This window comes from Camelus ferus, chromosome 23 (genome assembly GCF_009834535.1).
Source record: "Camelus ferus isolate YT-003-E chromosome 23, BCGSAC_Cfer_1.0, whole genome shotgun sequence".
NCBI lineage: Eukaryota > Metazoa > Chordata > Mammalia > Artiodactyla > Camelidae > Camelus > Camelus ferus.
In genome coordinates this window covers 5,612,002-5,632,966 of record NC_045718.1, presented here as the reverse complement: position 1 = coordinate 5,632,966, position 20,965 = coordinate 5,612,002, and the positions used below count along the sequence as shown (strand labels likewise).

Genomic DNA, 20,965 nt, shown 5'->3' with positions numbered 1-20,965 from the left:
GGAATTGCAAGCCATTCTCAGATGAAAGAAAATTAAGATAATTTGTCACCAACACGGCTACACAAAATGATAGCTAAAGAAATTTCTCCAAACGGAAAGGAAATCATAAAAGAAATAATCAGAACATTAAGAAGGAAGAAAGAACAAGAAAAACATTAGAAATAAAAGTACACACAGTAGAATTTCCTTTACCTCTTGGGTTTTTAAAACTGTGTTTGATAGACAAAAATTTATAATATTGTCTGATGTGGTTCTCCATGTACAAGGAGAAAGTAAGAAGATTATGTTATAAAAAGAGTAAAAGTTCTTAAAGAGGAGGTGATACTTCTACACTCTGTTCAAACTGAAAAAAATCTCCACACTAGTCCACTGTTACCAGTTATGTCCATGTGATGCAATACAGGCCTATACAAAGAGATGCTTTCAAATATCGTAGCTAAATTAAAATAAAATCCTAAAAAATGTTCACACAATGCCCAGAAAGGAAGAAGAAGGAAAACAAAGTAAAAACAAGGAATGAAAAACAAAAGTAACAGGGCAAAGTCAACCCTTCACGTATCGTCAGTAATTCCATGAAATGTAAGTGGTTCACTTTACTTGTATTAGAAGAGAACTGTAAATGACGATACTGTCCCTCATTAGGCGACTGGTTACACAAACTGCAGTGCATTCACACCATGGAATTCTACTGAGCAACAACAGAGAGTGAGCACTTGCATTGGTACAACGATAACCTGGGTAGATCTCAGGGGAGTTATGCTGAATGAAAAAAAAAAAAAACACTTTCAATAGCTCACATATGATCTAATTCCATTAGTATACCATTTTCAAAATGAAAAAAAAAATAGAGATTAAGAAATTGGTTAGTGTTTGCCAGGGCTTAAGGATGGTCAGAGGAAGAGAAATCCATTGACCATAGAGTGGAAGAAGCAGGAATTTCTCTGCAGTAAGCGAATCGTTCTGTATCTTGATTGTGGTGGTAACTAATATAATAACTTTTATAACAAACGAACACAGAACTATCCACATGCGTTGTATCAATGTCAGTGTCCTGCTTTTGAATCTGTGCTCTATTGACACGAAATGTCATCATTAGGGAACATTGAATAAAAGGTACACAGGGTTTTCTCTGTACTATTTTTGTTGCTTTCTATGAATTTTTCTTATTTTAAAATTAATAGAGAAAGGAGTTTTGTACTAAATAACTGTGTTAAATAAAGATTTTCTCATATTTAAATAAGATAGCTAATACCTTGACTTCTAAACTCACTGAAAAATCAGTTGGAGTTAGACTTTTTTTTTTTTTTGGTCATTTTGAGTAGCTAATTATACTTGATTTGTTAAGTAATTTCATGTGCTAACTCATTTAAACCGCACAAATCCTCTCAGGTGACTTGTGAGACTGTCTAACTTCGCTGGATTTCTTACCTGTCCTGCAACAATTCTTAGTCTCCTAAAAATATGTTCACAGGCCAAAAGGATTAGATTTGCTTCCCTAATGCAGACGCTAATTGCTCTGATCTGAAAGGATAATAAAACCTCTTTTATCACCCCAAGAGGGCCAGCTAGTTACAGCCCACACTCATTTCCTTACTTACGCCCCAAAGTGCTAGAAAGGCACTAGCCACTGTCTCGCAAGGTCTGTACTTTTCAACTAGGGGTGAAGATTCAGAATCTGGAGACACCCTAGGTGGTGAGACAATAGAGTAAAATTTGCAGCACAGAAGACCATCTGGTTCCTGGAGAAACTGTATGCGCATTCCAAAGAGCTGAAGTTCAGATTCAGGCCTGTTAGTTTCCAAGGAGACCCTTTTAGGTAGGGAGGGGGCAGCTGTCTTCTTTCTCTTTCTACGCAGAAAAAGCAAAGTTTCCTGGCTCCTGATCTGCAAGGGTATCAGAGTACTTGTGGGGGAAATATTTGTATTATCTTTCATCCTGTCACCCCAGAAGTGAGGACCGGGGCGGAGGAGAAGCAGCCACATTATTATCAGTTGCCAGGTATTTCGTAAGAAATCTGTTCCTGAACAAGAATACCTACAGTTCAGGATGAAATTAATAACAATACATATCACAAATCCCACATTACTCCCCTTTATAGGACAGATGTGTCACAGATAAGATAAACAACCTTCTTCAAGGTCACATGGCTTCTGGAGGGCAGTGCGGGAACTGAAGCCTAGATGGCCTGGCGTTAGAACCTCTTCACTGAACCACCATGCTGTAGTGGGGAAGGCAGCGATGCAATTTAACAAGATTACAAACTAATATTAGCTAAGGCATCCTGAGTCTTTCTCAAGCAGCTCTGTTTTTTTCTAGAAGGATGATTCGTTTTATATGCAAAGTAAATTTTCTCTTGTTTTCACTGAACCATTCCTTGGGGAAGTTTTTAATTAGATGGATGAAAATTCAGGATTCTTTTAAATAATTTAAAAGAAAATAGAGTATTAATAATTACCACGTCTTGTCAGGGACAGGACCTGGGTTGCAGAAAGTAGATGAAAAGAAAAGCCGAAGCTGGGTTGCCATTGCTATTCAGAGGCTTGGGAATATGACATTTAAGATTACAAACAGTCTCTGGGAGTTCTCAATATAATTATGTTTTCCTTATTATTTCGCAAGGGTGTTAATTGCCGACTAGTCATTAACTTCCCATGTGACTGTCAAGAAATGTAATCAATAGTTAGAGCAGAGGGACCAAGCTGTCCTGGCTTCTGTGACCAATATCCTCTTCTCACCCCTGGCAAGGTGTTTCTGTTTTAATAAAATGAACAGGTGCAAAGGTACGAGGTTACTCCAGAAAGCCACCAGCTAAATCAGCGCATCTCATACTTCTGAAATTAAAATATAGCCAATCATAACTTGGAAATATAATTGCCTCATTTTCAAACTTAAATACATTATAAGCCTCCTGCTAGTGCTGCACCTGGCAAATCTACTTATCAAAGTGGGGAAGGGAAGAGTTTGCTGAGACATTTTAAATATTTTGCTGACATTGTAGTAAAAGAAAGGAGAAAGGTGGGCCTGATCTAATTCCACCGATGTCTGCTCTGTATAGCATCTACTGTTACTCCTGTGAAGCCGGTAACCGAATTTCGTTCTGGGAAATATTTCACATAATTTTGTACAAAGTAAAACCTCCTGAATTTAAATATATTACCTTCCATATAGTTCTTTAATTTCCCGTGACTTTGTTATTACTCAGATATTGTTTCATCATTTAACTCACCCAATTTGTTGAATATTCCTTTTTTAGCAAGTCTGTTTTCTTTTATCTCCACAGCGGTTGCCAATACATGTATAGATACGGATATGAGTAATGGGACGGGGCTGGGAGGAAGATGAAATTCAATCTCTATCACAGTGCTGGCCAAACAGTCATAGATGTTCTCAGATGTGATTAATCTGCATCAGTAAGCAAGGAAGATACAGAACCAGTGTTCAGAGTTTTGACATCCATATTTTTACCTAATTCCTTAGGTGTTTCCTCTACTCTTTCCTAGATACTGTAAATTATAATAAGTATTGGAATTCTGATCGACAAAAATGAGTACTTGCAAAGTGGGATATTACAGTCAGGGTATACAAAAGACAACTACGCTGAATAAACAGCTTTATAATCCAGACGGTTATAACACTAACAGTCACAACCAAAACATACACATCAGAAAGAAACATAAACACATATTGAATGTTGGTCACAAAAAAGTCACAAATCTAAATATACTAAAAATGGAGAGACATAATGTGTGCCAAAAAGTACTATGTACTAGTGGTCATACATGCTAACCTGCTAACCTGCATGATATAGGAATTACAAGTCCATAGTACTATATGCAAAACTTTTGGAAATATGTGTTACAGAATTTATAATACTTCACCTTTTAGAATGATCATGTGACACAAATATTGCCTACTATGTAACATTTCAGCTTGTCTGGGACTTGCCTCATGTTGCTTCCGAAAAGATTTCTTTTCCGAGAGAATGTAGGTAAAATAAGGCTTGGTTGTCAGATTAACTATAAATTCTTGTTTGGTTTTTAGAGCTTCTTAGATTTTAGGATTACAAATACAGGCTTGTGGAATTTATTACCAATACTTACTGTTTTCCCTGTTTTGCAGTTATTTGGTAATTTGTAATATTTTCATTAGCATTATGCATTAAAGAGTTACGAATTATTTTTTCAAAATTATAGTTTCACACTGAGTCTTAAAATAATTACAAAGACACATATATTACATTGTGTCTGGATTTGTTGTCACTCTGTAACCTTGTCTCCCCTGAATACTACGGGAGCTGCACGATAGTGGTGAGATACTTCCGTGAGAAACAAACAGAAAACAAAGGTGATATTGGCCCACTGGCTAATTGATAGGTAGCAAGAAAGATGTCGCCCCATGTTATCCTTTGATCGTGCTGTCATCTGCAGTGACTGGCAAGCAATGCCACTTGCCTCGTGCAATTACAGCTCTAGTGAAAGAGGATAAAAAGCAGAGCCTTCGTGGTCTGTGCTGAAAGCTAACGGCTGTGTTTGGCCATGTGATACAGAAACAAATGAGCTCTCTTTGGGACATTGACAGGGACAAGCTCTCTTTGGGACATGAATGGGGGGAAAAAAAGTACAAACTTTTCAGGCCTCCAGACTTAAAAGAGCTAACTGCCTCTTGACTCCAAGCACTAAAAAGTTAAGAAACAGAAAGCCTGAGGGACACATGTTCGTGAAAGATCAGAATAAGGCTGTGGCCTTCCTTTAGAATCTTGACAGCTTCCAGGCAGTCAGTGCCTTTTACATCTAAGAGAGGCAGAAAGGCAAGAATGTGAAGAAATGTAGCAGATCTAAGAACTATCTCTGGAAAGATCTGTGGGTACAGTTATTGATAAAGAGGAATCATGAAAGGAAGACCCTCTCAGAAAGTAAAACCAGGCCAGTCAAGAAACTCTGCACTTCTGGGGTGAGGAGCCCTTAGGGTCTGCCCTGACGGGTTCCGGGGTGGCTGCTGACAGGAACTTCTCGGTGCCTCATATTCATACTCTCCACGGGTAGTAATGTTTGCTGTAGTCATTTCCCCCACGTACACCATTTATCTTACGTCTGGGAGGCAGATAACTCATCTTTTTAGTTTGTTGTCATGCAGACAAATGGGAGCCCTGTCTGAACTTGATTCACGATCACTTGGTCTTTGCACCTGGCACGGTGGTGAGATATTTGGGTCATCGTCCCTGGCAGAGGGCAGGGCAGATTCTGCATGCGGGAAGAAGAGGGGAAAGGGGTATTTGCTGAGTGGGAGAGCAGCTGCAGAGAGAGAAATGCTCACCAGATAGTCCATTTGCTCCCTTATTTTTTCTAGTCCTCTTGCAGTTACATAGTATCATGTGGCAGATTCTGACAAATAAAGAATAAGTGCAAGTAAATGGTGTCATTTATGGGCTAAGGCAAAAAACAATGAAAATAAAAACAAAAATACCTGTCACTTTCTCTTCCCGTATTGTGAAGACCAGGAAGGCTCTGTGTTCCAGGGTGTGCACTTAGAAGATGGCAGAGGTTCGGTGAGTCTGGGATCCAGCAGAGCCCACCAGTGATCCATGGGGCATGAATGTGAGCAAGAAATACACTGTTGTTGGTTTAATCATCTAGGATTTGGGGGATGGTTTGTTACAGCAGCAAAATGTCACCTCTCCTGACAGTGACAAGACATGTCAGAGATAGATTATAGATAGATAGGTAGATGTTGATGATAAATAAATACAGAGATAAATTTCTGTTTATATGTTCAGCGTCGTGTAAAGGTAAAATTTCATAGCAGTCTTTTTTGATGTTTCCTTAATACGCATTAGGAAAAAGAAAACTGTAATTTTTAATATATAAAGGATCTTTTCTAAACTTTTCTTGAACAATTATATTGAGTGCATTTGTGCAACAACATGTCTGGCTGAGGTTTAATGTTTCCATGGTTTCCAATACAAAGAATCATCCTTTGAAATTGGGAGTCTAGTTTTTTTTAGGATGAGCTAAGTAATGTGTTGTGAACAACCAAAATCCAATGGAACAGAAAAAGAAGTGTACTTTCATTGTAGTTCTTTGTGTTTCGCCCCAGCCTGTGAAAGCCTGCAAGATATTTTTAAGCCATCTATCTTTGGTAAATCACTATCGTAATGTTTGCATGATAGTGAAGCATCCCATTATTGAACATTTATTTGGGAGCTTGAAATATTGGTTCTATTCTAGATCAATCCCTCTGATAACAATTGCAGTAGGTTTGCAATTTGCTTTTTCAATTTAATATTGCCAGTGGTGTTAGACCTGCTATTATTTTTATTGCTTAGATTACTGTTGAAAATATTGTTGTGAGAAAGAAGTAATGTCGCCATGATTTTATTATGAGACCACTTTTCTTATACACAGTGCCAGGCGTCTGCAAAAGCATCAGGCTCTCAGGCCATATGGTATCATTTATATCTTTTATGACTGGCTCTCAGAGTCCTCCGCTAAGAATAGTAATGGTGATTTTCAGAGCTCTGATCATAGCAACTCACCACTGCAGCAGATCAGATAAATATGATGCTTCAATTTTGAAATTTGGCAGCACATTTCAGGGGGGAAAAAATCAAATGCTAACTGTTTCAATTTTGTCTCTCTGCCCCGTGAAATTCCAAGATGATCTATGATGAGAAAGGGCGAGATGATTGAAAGCGTACAGCAGCTGTTAAATTCAAACTCACATAGGATTTTTACTGTTGATGTTTATGTGGAGATGATTTGAAAAATGAAACATTGCATGTTCAATTCTTGGGGAATGAATATTCCGAATCCCCTTTCCTTCAAATAAGTAGCTCACCATCTTCTGCTGATAAGCACACAGAAGGTGATGTTGCCTTGTACTACGAAATTTATCCTGATTATTATTATTTTTTATTATAGTATTAATGTACATTATTACCTATAAAAAACATAGCTATCTTTATATTAACTACATATTATGGGCGTTTGCTACTTAATATTTAAACTTCGGATATTGCAGTTTATATTGTAGTCTTTAGAACGGGGTTTCTCAAAGTGTCATCAGGGGAAACCTTTTAGATACTTTTAGAAGGTCCGTGAGATCAAGGCCTTTGTTATAATATTTTGAGATGTCATTCCTTTTTTTTTTTTCAATTTCATTCTCTTATGATTGTACAGTGGAGGTGTCTGGAAACTACGTGGTCTGTGATATTGCAGTAAACTGAGTGCAGTAGCAGATACAAGAATCAGATGTTTTCTCTTAATACAGACATTAAAGAGGTTTGTACCAATGTGAAACAGTGCCAGTCTCTCCCAAAATAGTATCTTTTGCTTTAGAAAATACAGGTACTTTCATTGACATCTGTTGCTTATATGTAAAGGGTTAGTTACTGTTATTTTACATGAAATAATACATAGATATTAAATTTAATATGGTGAATGCCCATAAAACATCCCACAGAAACAAAAGCTCTTTGAGGTCTTCAGTAATTTCTAAGAATATGAGGGGCTCTTGAGATAAGACATTTAGGAACTATTGCTCTGAAGACCTGCATTCCCCACTCTTTCTTTTCCATCCTCAGTTACAGTGATCTGCATATTACAGGAGTGAGGCAGTAGTGCCAGGGCTGCCTCAGGCGGTGAAGGAGCTGAAGACCACAGTCTCTCTGTTGCTGGTGTTTTTCCTCATGGTGACATACAGCTGCCCCTGCTTCCGGTCTGCATTTCACTCAGGAGGAAAGGCTGAGAAGGGAGAGGGCAAGTGCCTAGATCTGAAAAGCAAACCTTTACCCACACAAAGTCCCCCACCACGCACACATACACACAAACACACATTGTTGCTTTTGTCACTTTGGCCAGCATGTTGTCACATATCCACCAGAGCCTCATAGAGTTTTATATTTGGACCCATTGCTGTGGACAGTGAAATCTACATTCTGTAAGAGGACAGTGGATGTGGGGGGAAGCCAGCCACAGCCGCTTCACCTGCCTTCTTCCTCTGAGCTTAGGAAAATGAAGCCCCAAAAAGTATTATGGGAATAAATAGGCTTGAAATGGGAAATAGTGTTTGCATGAGGCAGGAACTTGGGAAGTGAGGGGCTGAAGGGGATAGGCAGAGAATTAAGTAGCAAAGCCCTGGGATGGGTGGAAAAGCCAGAGCCTGTGACGGATCCAAGAGTCTGCATGTGTCTGGCCACTGTGAAGTGGGAGCCCGTGGAAAGGAATTTGGAAGTTACTGCTTCTGGGCAAGCTGCCTTTTCTGTGGAACCTGGTCCCGGTGTAGAAGCCACCATGTCAATGAATTTTGGAAAGAAATGTATGTGTCTGTCACATGTTCATTGTCATAAACTGAGAGTAACGGCTTCCATTTCATGGCCACCTTCTGCATCTCACACATTTCTCTCACTGACAAGCTCCAACCTGGAACCGTCCAAGTAAGAGGATTTGGAGAACGCGTTCTCAGCCTTGGACTGGTGATGCTGGTGCCAAGTTCATCACAAACAACTGAGCACAACTGCCAGCAGTGTGTAAAGTATAAATGTCACAGTCCCAGATGTTTCCATTTGGAATAGATAGACTAGGCATGAACAGTTGGAAGCATCACGCATTGTCTTAATTCAAAATAGTCAAGTTCCCGACAAACTTGAGTAATATTATGAAAAATGTATTGGAGGAACACACCACCAGTGAATCTGGTTAATTCAATGCAGAGGAAGAAAGCCTTCACCAAAAAAGAAATAAAAGGAACTAGTTTTAATCATGCCATGATAAAATAGAGACCATAACATTTCTTAATTCTACATATAAGCTAATATGTAAGTATCTGAGGACGGAGTTAATATATATTAGAATGTATTGATGTACACGCATATTTATAGGTTTATATAGGTTGTTACCATAGGCACTGACTCTGGTTTGTTGAACATTTAGACATGTTTTTCTTCTAGTAGCTTCTTCAATTATATGTGCAACTTCTGTGAAAAAGGAAAAAAAAAAGGCAGATTTCAATTGATTATCACAGAGGCAAATAACCGCGTGGTTTCCCATCCTGCCGAGCTGTGTGTAGAGACGTTCTGTGTGGCTGGTGGAGACGGCTTCTTTCTCTTGATACATTTTCCCTGTTACTTCTGTGTAGGAACTGTGTTGGTTCTGTCAAATGACTGTGATGATTTTTTGATAGTGTATGGAGAGTCCTAACTACTGTTGGAACTCTACTTGGAATAAACTATACCAGAATAACTTAATGTCCTCTTTGCTTGTACTTAATTATAAATTAGCCAATTTTACCATAGGAAATGGTGATTTTACTTACATAGTTTTAAATATTGTCTTGTTTGGAAATAGTTTCTAACAATTAAATAATATGTCAATTAAAATTATTCTAATACTTATTGTATATTTTCATGTGTATTTCTGATATCTAAAATAGTAACATAGTGTAAAAGACAGATTATGGGTGAAAGCTCTTAGTTGAATTACTAATTCAACTTTTCTGTAGACCTTGTGTTCATAGGGAAATCACTAAACTTCTTTGGCTTCCATTTTCATTGCTGAAAAGAAATTAAAACTATTGTAAAAACTGACAGTTGGTGCACAAGGGGAGGGTGGTCCCAGGCGTGCCTTTTCTGTTTCAAGAGAAAAGGTACATCCGTTGAGTATCACTTGCTATTTGAAGAAAATGAAGTAAATTCTCTTCTCGCCAGCACCACCCTAGCCCTGGATTCTCTGACTGATGGTGGGTACGTGGTCTCACATGAATTTGATCTCACGGTAGATACTGCTTGTGTATTCAGCAGTTTTTCCCTAGGTGTTACTTACAAGGTTTCATGCCTGGTGAAATCTAGTCAACATCTCTAAGTCATAGGTGTCATTTTAATACCATGTCCTTACTATTTAGAATTAAGACAATTAAGTACCTAGGAGAGTGCTTGATGTTTAAAAGATACCAAATGTAAATTTTCCTTATGCGATCATGAATACATACTTTCAGCTTTGTTTATAACCAATGATCCATATAAATTTTATTATGATTTGTTCTAGTTCTGTGAAACATGTCCTGGGTAATTTGATAGGGATTGCATTAAATCTGTAGATCGCCTTGGGCAGTGTGACCATTTTAACAATATTGATTCCTCCAATCCAAGTGCATGGGATATCTTCCCATTTTTTAAAGTTTTCTTTAATTTCCTTCATCAGTGGTTTATAGTTTTCTGTGTATAATTCTTTCACCTCCTTGGTTAGATTTATTCCCAGATATTTTGTTACTTTGGGTGCTATTTTAAAGGGGATTGTTTCTTTACTTTCTTTTTCTGTTAATTCATCGTTAGTGTAAAGAAATGCAACTGATTTTTGAACGTTAATCTTGTAACCTGCTACCTTGCTGAATTCTTCGATCAGCTCTAGTAGTTTTTGTGTGGACCTTTCAGGATTTTCTATATATAGTAACATGTCGTTGGCATATAGTGACACTTTTACCTCTTCTTTTCCAATTTGGATCCCTTTTATTTCTCTCTCTTGCCTGATTGCTGTGGCTAGGACTTCCAAGACTATGTTGAATAGGAGTGGTGATGGTGGGCATCCTTGTCTTGTCCCAGATTTTAATGGGAAGCTTTTGAGTTTTTCACCGTTGAGTGCTATGCTGGCTGTAGGTTTGTCATATATAGCTTTTATTATGTTGCGACCAATGACCATGGATCATTGCAGGATATTTTGATTATTTATCAATACTTGAAATTTACATACACTGTAACTTCACCACTTGAACCCCATTTATCAGTTTCTCATTCATAAATTAAGAAATTTATCTATTTTTTAAATGTCTTACTGCTGCTTTCAACCTGAAATCCATTTTTCCATAGTAACATTAAGGCTTAGAACTGTATACACATCTTATTTCAACTTTATTTTCCCACGTGGGTCACTTACAGCTTCATATTTTACATGACTAAACTCCGACTCTGCTTTTCCAAATGAATTATTCTATATATGTTTATATTTAGTTGCAACTGTTTCTTTCTGGATCTTGTCAATTTGTTAAGTCATTCAAGAAGTATACACTTAATTCACATCATGTATAATGTACTGTTTTCGGCTTTTGAAAAGGGAAAATACAAAGAAAAATAAAACATAGTCCTGCCCATTAGAGAAATATAAATGATCTCCCTTCTTTTAATACTTCTTTGAGACCACTATTTTTCTAATCTTTCTCTCATAGATGGCTCTGTGCAATGATCCCTTAATTCAAAATTGTTTCACATCACATCTCAATAAAATGAGCCCACCCTACTACAGGGTTATGAGATTGGATGTGATAATATTTTTGAAAAGTCTACCCAAAAAAAGCAGTCTATAAATGTAGGAAATAATAATTTTATCTTTCTGTCAACTTTCAGAGGAGTTTATGCTTATTAAGGCAGGAGCCATGCTTTTTTCAGACTTCTTTTGTTCTGGGCTCTAATTAATAACCATCACTTTGAACAATTGGCTGAACCTTGCTAAGGTGCTCTCCCTCCTCAGTGAAACACAGAGTATAATAGTTACCCATCTCCTAGGACTGCTGTAAGGATTAAATGAGATAACCCACTTAAAGTGCTCAGCACAGCACACAAAGAAACACGGAGTAAATTATAAAAAGAAAAATAATAGCTAGCATTTATTTATCACTAATTATGTAAAAAGCATTTTATGAGTTTCATGATAATTATCTAATTTAATCTACACAGGGAACCTATGAAGAAAGTACCATTATTATAGCTGCAAAAATTATTATTAATGTAGTTTTAGCAGTTAGCTAGCACAGTGATTGGCACACAGCAGACACTCAATAACTATCTGTTACACTCTTGTTGAACTCCAGACTCTAATTACATTTGAGGCCTCCACTGGCTGTATCAGTCAGCATTCTTGCAAGAATAGAATCTGACTGCAGCAGAAAAGGAATTTATGTACAGACATCAGATTGGATAGCTCACAGAATCAGCAGGAGGATTGGAGATTCTGGCTCAGAGGCTGTGCCGGGAACAATCCCTAAATCACACAGCAAGAGCAATTGCTTAAGGATATAAAGGAGCAAAAGAATGGGCACTCGATGCATCTGACATCCCAATACAGATCACTGAAGTCATCATTATCAGTAATGCTGCCAGATAATTCATTTGATGCCACGTCCAAGATCTGTACATCTCTGTTATTGAGGGGAGTTGGAGAAGCAGTTTCTTGTTCTCTGTTTTGGAGGAGATATCCTAATGTGTTCAGAACCACTGGACTCTCAGAAATTTCACTCAGGCATCAGATGCTTGAATTTCCATAAAATTTACTTGCAGTCCTTGCACATAGCTAAGGTATGGGCCAGGAGCCAGGATACCTGCTACTTGTGTTTTCCGTGTCTTTTCAGTATGATGCCATTAACCAAATATGTCCCATGACGTGATGAGATGGTCTGCATTCCTGTGAAGTAAATCGTAGCACAGAGGCTGAGAAATGATTTGACCCTTGAGTAAAATAGAAATGTTTCACTATTGAGTGTGACATACGAAAGAAAATTGCTTCCAGTGTTCCCTGTTTGCAATGATGGAGAAAAGAGTTTGTACCAGAGAAGAAACTTTGTTCCTAGTGCTGGGAGTCACGTCACCACATCTGGAATAGCAGTTTTAATTAGAGTTACTCTATGATTAAACGATCGCCAACCTGTGAGTTAATTAGGGATGGAATATGATGACTACTCTCAAAATTTTCAATGTTGAACAGATTTCTAATTCCTGCAACTGTGTCAAGCATAAAAAACAAGCAATATCACTTTGAATCTAGTCTTTTAGTAGGAGAAGGAAGCTTTATTTTATCCCACTTACCTTATAGATTTTACTAAATAGGTTAAGTTCTTAATAGGTTAGGGAGCCGATGCTCTTCTATTGTAATTCTTTGGTCAGGGACTGGGAAAATACACATGGCATGGGTTAGGGTCTCACTGGACCTGATTTGAGGATGCAAGGAAAACCCAATTTGCTATCTTATTTCTATAAGGCCACTCTCTGATTTATGGAATATGGTAGTATTCAGGAGCTCAAGGAATTAATTTACAAAGCAAAAGGGAGATTTGTTCTGCCTAAGCTGAGGTGCAGGAGCTCTGAGTCTTTGAAATCACTCAGGACGAGGGACAGCACTCTTCTCGCGTGAAGACTCAAGTCCAGCCTTTGTTGCAGACTTAATTTTATTTTTTTTTCAATTATACATATCAAATAGGACCTCACAGCACTGGCCCCATATTTAAGTCCTAATGGACTATGACCTTACTAGTAAACTCTAAAATTCCTGCAGGTTAGACCTTTTTTTGAGTAACACCCTGGACCTGTTGTCTACTACAATACCCATGTCAACTGTGCCTCTAATGGTTAATAGCTGCTAGTAAGTCAGTCGCAGGTGGACAATTGTATCCTAATTGAAATCAGAGAGCCCATCTGATTTCACACAGATTTTCACAGTAACTGGTGTCCCCATTCTATAGAATACAATGCTCATCAGAAGTGCTGGCAGGCATTCTTTTTAACCAATTCATTTAATGTTCTTTCTCCAATAAAAATCAGCAAGTTCTTGATAACCATTGGAAAATTAGAATAGTTTCAATAAACTTCCCTGAGATGTGATGGGTGATGAAAGCGGGGCAGGATGAACCCTGGTTTCCTAATAAAGGCCATTCCTTTGATTAAGATTGTCGCAATGACTGAAAACAGGACAGGACTAGGCTTGCAGAAGTTGCTGTTTCTTGGCGACAGGGAAAGCAAGCATTAGTGCTTTGGATTATTCTGAGTTAACCTCAATCCTCCCACATCCCTATCTGCCAGTTTCCAGGCTCTCACCCCTTTCCAGTGTCCTTTTCTAACTGTAACACAACAGATCTGGCAGGAAGTTAAATTCAATCTTGGGATCAAAGTTTGTTTTGAAGCCCCACAGCTGCAAGAGATAAAAGATCCCTTTAGCACAGTCTTTGAAAGTCTTCAGTACTCATTCTGTGCTTTAAGAAAAAAGAAGTGTAAGATTTTGAGCTCTTTAAGCAAGCCATCTTAATATAAAGTAACCAACTCACCCTCTGTCTTTGAAGTTTTGATGTTCCTCATCCGTTCTATGTAGACACAAACGCCATTTCATACAACAAGCTCTTCGCTCTAGCAGAACACAGGTAGCATTTCTGCTGTCAAACTTCCACCCTTCATGCTGTATGGATTTAAAAAGTTTTTTTTCCAACTAGTTCAGGAAACCAAGTACATAGTATCCTTATTGTCCACGGCAACTGTTCCAAACCACTTCTGATACCAGTACCTTTATCAGCCCAGGGTCTTGGCTGCAAGTGAGAAAACCAGGCTCTAGCTGACCTAACCTGATAAGGAACCTATTAAAGGATATTGGGTAGCATAAGGAAGCATCAGGAAAGCTGGGGAAGCATACTCTTGTGCTACATAGTAGGGATAAAGCAAAAAATCTTGCATAAGACTTATTTAGTGAGGTCATCATCACCATTAACTGCAGTGAACACTGGGGGACTGTGCTAAACGCTGCTTCTACTGCGATAAGCATACTAGTACCCCTTGAGAGAATTGCTCTAGGCATCCTCTTATTGCATCAACAGCTTAAGATCCAAACTCTGGGTGGGTACACGTGATTCCTCTAGCTTAGATGATGCATCCACTCCATAGCTGCAAGGGCTTTGGGAAAGTGAAGACCTGGGTCTTGCCCATTCTCTAGTTAGAGTTAGTTATAGTTCTAGCAACAAACTATAACTTGGAGATAACCATAGTCAGTGATAGAGATAAATCTCTACTTAGGTAAGTTCTCACGCATTTGAAGGGGGTTTGTAAACAGAGCAATCAAATTAAGGACAGATGAATTGTCTTGCCTACTTTAATGTAGAAATACGATGTATCTTTCAGAGAAAGGAAAAAGGGTCAGAAAAAGCCCAACCTATCTCTAGGCAGCTTCTAAGGAGTTAGGTTCTGTTTCTGATTTATGCCCTCGTGTACCTCTCACTTTGTAGCCTCATAAAATTGGCCAGCTCCCAAGCTTTTGAACAGGCTTGCTGCTTACTTCATGCAGCATTATAGTCCTCTGTCAATTTCAGTATAAACTCAGTGCCCGTGGCTGATAGACTGGTTTGAATAGACTTGCATTGATGTGTGGCCAAAGTCGTATTTGTGATTTACTCTAGAAGTTGAAAAAAATTTAAATACAGATCATTCAAATAGTCCCTTAGAAATGTTTGAGGGGGAAAAAAATCTGTAAAAGTTAAAAATCAACCAATTCTAGTCAGAATTATGGAGTGGGTCGAAACTTGCCTACTAATTGTATTCCCTGAAAGGTCAGACTGTCATTTCAGCCCTTGGTAACCATTCAGGACACTGACTGACTAAATTTTCTCTGTCTCTACCTTTCCCGTCAGCCCTTCTCCTCACTCACATTCCGCTTGTTTCTCAGTTCTGTATCTTACCTACTTAAGGCCTGCATTTCTGTAATGTCAAGGTCTGCAATTAATTTATTTGCAAGGCAAATCTGTGCCATTGAAAATCAGAAGAAGATGAAGAACACATACTATCTTCTTGGAAATTGTGGTTCTCAAGAAATAAGAAATAGCTTTATTAGAAGCTGTTCTGGCTGGGCAATAACTTTGAAGTTCAGTGGTAGATATAGTGTGATATTATTCATCAACTTGGAAGGTGGTATTTAGTATAGGTATAAACCTACTATAGACTAAACAGATAGACAAACTAATAAATGAAAATCCAGCCACAGAAACAGACGATATTTGCCATGTGTTCACGTATAGATAACGCCCTGGTATTGCATTCAGTATGAGGAAGTAATATTTGTCTTATTAACTTATAGATTACAGAAAATACGTGTCACGAGAATGTGTTATTCACGTGTATTATTTCAGGAAATCCTAGATTTACAAACATAAGCAGGTGACGTGAGTCTGAAGGTACTAGATCGGTAGTATCACAGAATGAGAAATGATTATTCTTTCTGTTTAAAAGCAAATGTGTGCATGGATTCTTCATATATATCTGACACCGTTTTTTTGCCTATTGCGTCCTTTCCTTTAGAGATGCTCTGTGTCTGTGTTCTTTACATATTTTGCTATATATTGTACAATATTTTGTTACTGCAGTAAAACTACCACTATGCTTTCATAACACTTAAAATTATTATCCATATTGCCTTGTCATTTCTACTGAAAGGATACTTTGATTGTGGCAATATGTTAACTGATACGTGAAGTGCAAACCAGTAGGCTTTTACTTTTATATTAACAAGTAATTAAACGATAGCATTTTACTTAAATGTCTGAAACGTTGAGATATATACATTGTGTACTCATAATTTAATAGTATTTTTGGACTATGTTTTATACTGATTCACAGTATTTTTCAAATTTTAGTAAAATAACACATTTATATGAGTTGAGAAAAACGATAAAAGCACAAGTTTTCTCCCTGAATCCTCCCTACCTATAATCCTACTTTGTAATGGAAGCAGCTTCTGTTTTCTGTATTTTGCTGGTTTTATAACCCAAGAAATCATTTCTCAATAAGACAAAAATATCTGATTGCTTTTCTACACTACTGAGGAAGTAAATTATATGCTCACAAAGCTCTATAAAATTTACAATGCTTTAGAACACCTTTGAAAATACATTCCAAAGCGGCTCTGAACAGAGACTCTGAATATATGAAAATGCATAATCAATACATCTGTCAGTGCTTTTCATGCTCATCAATAAAGGAAGAAACACAAATCAGGGTATGTGTATTATGGCTGGTTCTTTTATACCCTAAAAATGTTCAGTTCTCCACTCTTACGTATTTAATTCAACTTCGAAGCATGAGAACGAAGAGCATAAATATATAAATACATAAGATCAATATGTAAATGCGGTAGCATTAATAAAAGTTTTTTGCTGACATTAGAGTTATGAAACTAAAAATCATCTGCATTCTACACGCATAACTGCTCCAGTAAAATTTACATGAAGGATTATTGGGGGGATTGAGTTAATATTTAAAGCACTTAAAATTGAGTTCCTGCCAGAGTAAGAACTCTTGTTAACAGAGAGAGACCGAATTAATTTCAAAATTAGCCAATTAGAGATCAAGTGTTAACTAGAGTTTCTGTTAAAGGAGAGGAAAAAAACAACAAACTTTGTTCAGCTATTTTTAGAAAAGACTTCATTTTTCATGGAGGAGTAGTGGTAGTCTAGAGAGTTAACATGGTGCCAAGCTAGTCTTCCATCATTTATGGAAAGATGTCACCTACCCTAATTTTCTTTGCCTCCACAGAATTCATTAGCATCATGAATTTATTTCCCTTTGTATTATTCTTCCCCTCTTGTGAATTTGTTTTGTTAAGAAGACTGACTGACTAAATTCTTGCCAGCACACAGGATGTTTATTACCATTAGTATCATTGTTGTTGTTGTTTTGTTTGTTTGCTTCTCTATAGTCGTCAAAACTATGCTGAGCAAAAGCACCTAGTTGATACATACTTCACAGACAGGAATTTCCAGATTAATCTCTCTCTAATAATACAGATACTAAATTTAGTTCTTCTGGGTTATTTTTAAAGATACTAATTTGTTTTCTTTTATAAATTTACACCCCCCCCCCCCCACCAAAGCATGATTAGTCATTGTTTACTTGCCTTTTGAAAAGCAATAGTACCTTATCTTCTACCCGGGTTTGGAAATTGCTATAGGGTAAAATGTTATCTGGTATCCCTTAATCATTGTATTTTCTCTTCATAGTTTTATAAATCTCTAGACTTACATAATAATTCTAAAGTATCATTCAAATTTCATTTTTATAGTCTATGAGTATGAATTTTACTAATTGCCAAAAAATGGAAGAAAAGATATGCACAGGAATATTTTAGGACATTCTATTGACTTCTGAGTAGAATGAATTTCAGATACTAAGATGTTCTTTTAACATTTCAAAATATTTAATGCCATTTTTCATTTTTTTAAAAAATAAGATGAAAGGTTTATCCATCCATTCATAGACTGAAAACATCTGTGTGTTCTGTGCACAACAAGTGTCCATTAAAGAGTTTGGATGACTGTCAGTGGTGACTCCTGATAACTTCATAATGAAGTAATCATTCAAGTGTCACGTTAAAACTGTTTCATAGAAATTACATAGTGACGGTTTTCAGCTGGCATACACTATCACATACACATTGGTGAAACTAAATAAATTAACATATTCTTTAACTTGAATAAAATTTACTGATTTAGAAACATTCAGAATACTACCATAACAAACAATGAAAATAATTAAAATATGCATACTCATGGAACAATAAAGGCTTATCAAAGTGTTCAAGTAAAATGTGGCAGTGAAATGAATGATTAGTTTTCAAAGTAGTGGCATCTGCTCTGTGAATAATCCAAGGTATGCTTTCCAATTTCCATGTACCAAGTCTTTTATTCAAAGGAGAGAATTTCTCAAAAGAGACATATGGGACCAAACAGAATGTAAGGTACTGTGAAATTGGAATTTTAAAATGCACCTCTTATTTATACCCTGCTTACTTAAAAAATTATTTTAAGCATAACAAGTGGATATATCCTAAAAAACTTTTTCCCATTTTTTTTTGTTATAAAAAGTCCTATTTTTCCCCCTTGTTCTCCTGGTAAAAGTCCGTATCTTCAACATCCAAAAGATGCTAGAGGTCTGTATTTTTTAGCGCTAGAAGAAATATCAACTTCAATATTCATGAATATAAAATTCTGTTAATTGTTTAAAGGTTGCATTTTCTATCAAATTGATGAAAGAGTTTGGATCTGATTATTGAAATAACTAATTTACAAAATAAATATGAATTAATTGCTCTCAATATGTATATGTTTTAATGTAGTTTATTTTTCCAATGTGAATGACATATTTTAAGAAATGTGAATGATAATTCAGAGTTTTTCAAACACTGCATTAGAGACAGTGTCTACCTATAAAGAATAGGTGTTAACACGCCTTGTCTAAGTTCAGTTAAATAATAACACCCGTAACTGGCCATTTGAAAACAGCTATTTTTGAAGTGGATGTTTTAGACTAGCTAAATGATAATTTAAAACAACTGTTCATAACATTATAGAATTTTAAAGTTAAATGAGGTAATTATCTAGAACTTTCTATCTCATTTATAAAGGTGAAAATTGTGATACAGAGAGACAGAAGTTTAACGCATGCCATATAGCATTTTAATGGAAAGAACGGTAACTAAAATGTGGTTTGTCTCTTTTGCCAAATAACAGTCTTTAGCCATTGAAAATGTCTTCCAAATCTTGTGCTGTGTTAAGGTGTGGTGTGGAAACAAAGCCACCTAGGACATTGGAATGGTGTGACACAGTATTCGAAACAAATCTCTAAAACAAAATAAAATAAATCTTTTGAAAAAATACAAAAAAATTAAAAGTTTGTTTTGAATCCATGTTCATAGTATTTACTTCAGAAGAAAAAGAGGGATGGAGAAAAAAGGCTGTACCATCTTTAAAAATTATTTTTTGTGGTAAAATATATATAGAATAAAATTTGCTATTTGAACTGTACAATCCAATGACACTAGTTACACTCACAGTGTTGGTTGTGCAACCATCACCACTGTCTTTCTACCAAAAAGTTTTTATCACCCCAAACAGGAATTCGGTAGCTATTATGCAAAAGCTTCCATCTGCTCTTCCCCCATCCCCTGGTAAATTCTAATCTATTTCCTGTCTCAGTGAACTTGACTATTCTAGATATTTCGTATTAGAGGAATTATACAATATTTTCCCTTTTCTGTCTGGTTTATTTCACTTACCAAATATTTCAGAGTTCCTCCGTATTGAAGCACATATCAGAACTTCATTCATTTTTATGGCCCAATAACATTCTGTTTTATGTAAACACCACACTTGGTAAATCACTGATGGACAGTTGGGTTGATTGTATCTTTTGGCTCTTGTAACAACTATCTTTTATGTTTAGATAATTAATAGACTTTTCAGAAAATTATTTATCTTATTGCAGTGTCAACTTTTGTTCCTACTGTTGGCTAATCAGACGTTTGAAAAGAAGACAATTGTAGACATGATAATTATAATTTTTTTTACTGAAGTATACTCAATTGTAATGTGTCAACTTCTGGTGAACAGCATAATGTTTCAGTCATATATATACATACATATACTCGTTTTCATATTCTTTTTCATTATAGGCTACTATAAGATATTGAATATATTTCCCTGTGCTATACAGAAAAAATTTTGTTTTTTATATATTTTTGTATATAGTAGTTAATATTTGCAAATCTCAAACTCCCAATTTATCCCTCCTCACCCCCTTTCCCCCCAGTAACCATAAAATTGTTTACTATGTCTGTGAGTCTGTTTCTGTTTTGTAAATGAGTTCATTAGTTAGACATTATAATTATTGACTTGAAAACAAAAGTGAATATTGAAGCTTTCAATAAAATTCAATTTTAATTTTTTTTCTCTTTAGTGCACATTTAGGTTTTAAACTATTATGTCTTGACATTGGAATATGTTTAGTTACTAAGGAAACAGCTAGAGTACATAGCTGAATATTATATTCCATTATAAAAGCTTTCTCTTTTTCTTTAAGCAATAGTATAATCATTTTGTAATGATTTTATATATATATATATAATACTGATTTAATGATAATATCTGAAAATATTTATTTAATAAACAATACTTGGAACAGATTGTTAATACTAATGCTAGAAATAAAGGCTAGATTAGTGACCACTACCTATAGAAGAAACTTCAATACCATCAAATTTAAATACCATCAAAAGGAGAAGATGGAAAAATTAAGTTCAACTCAAACTTTTTGCCCAAACTATTTGCTTTAGCACACTTATTTTAAATTATCTTTTTCCATGAATGTCCTATTTTAAGGACAAAAAAGAAAACAAACATAAGC

The 20,965-nt window shown here is 36.2% G+C and overlaps 1 protein-coding gene across 5 annotated transcripts in view; it reads left to right on the top strand.

Moving 5' to 3' along the window:
* Nucleotides 1–20,965, top strand: part of BRINP3 (BMP/retinoic acid inducible neural specific 3) — a 338,833-nt gene that overhangs the window by 253,873 nt on the left and 63,995 nt on the right. The window lies entirely within an intron of this gene.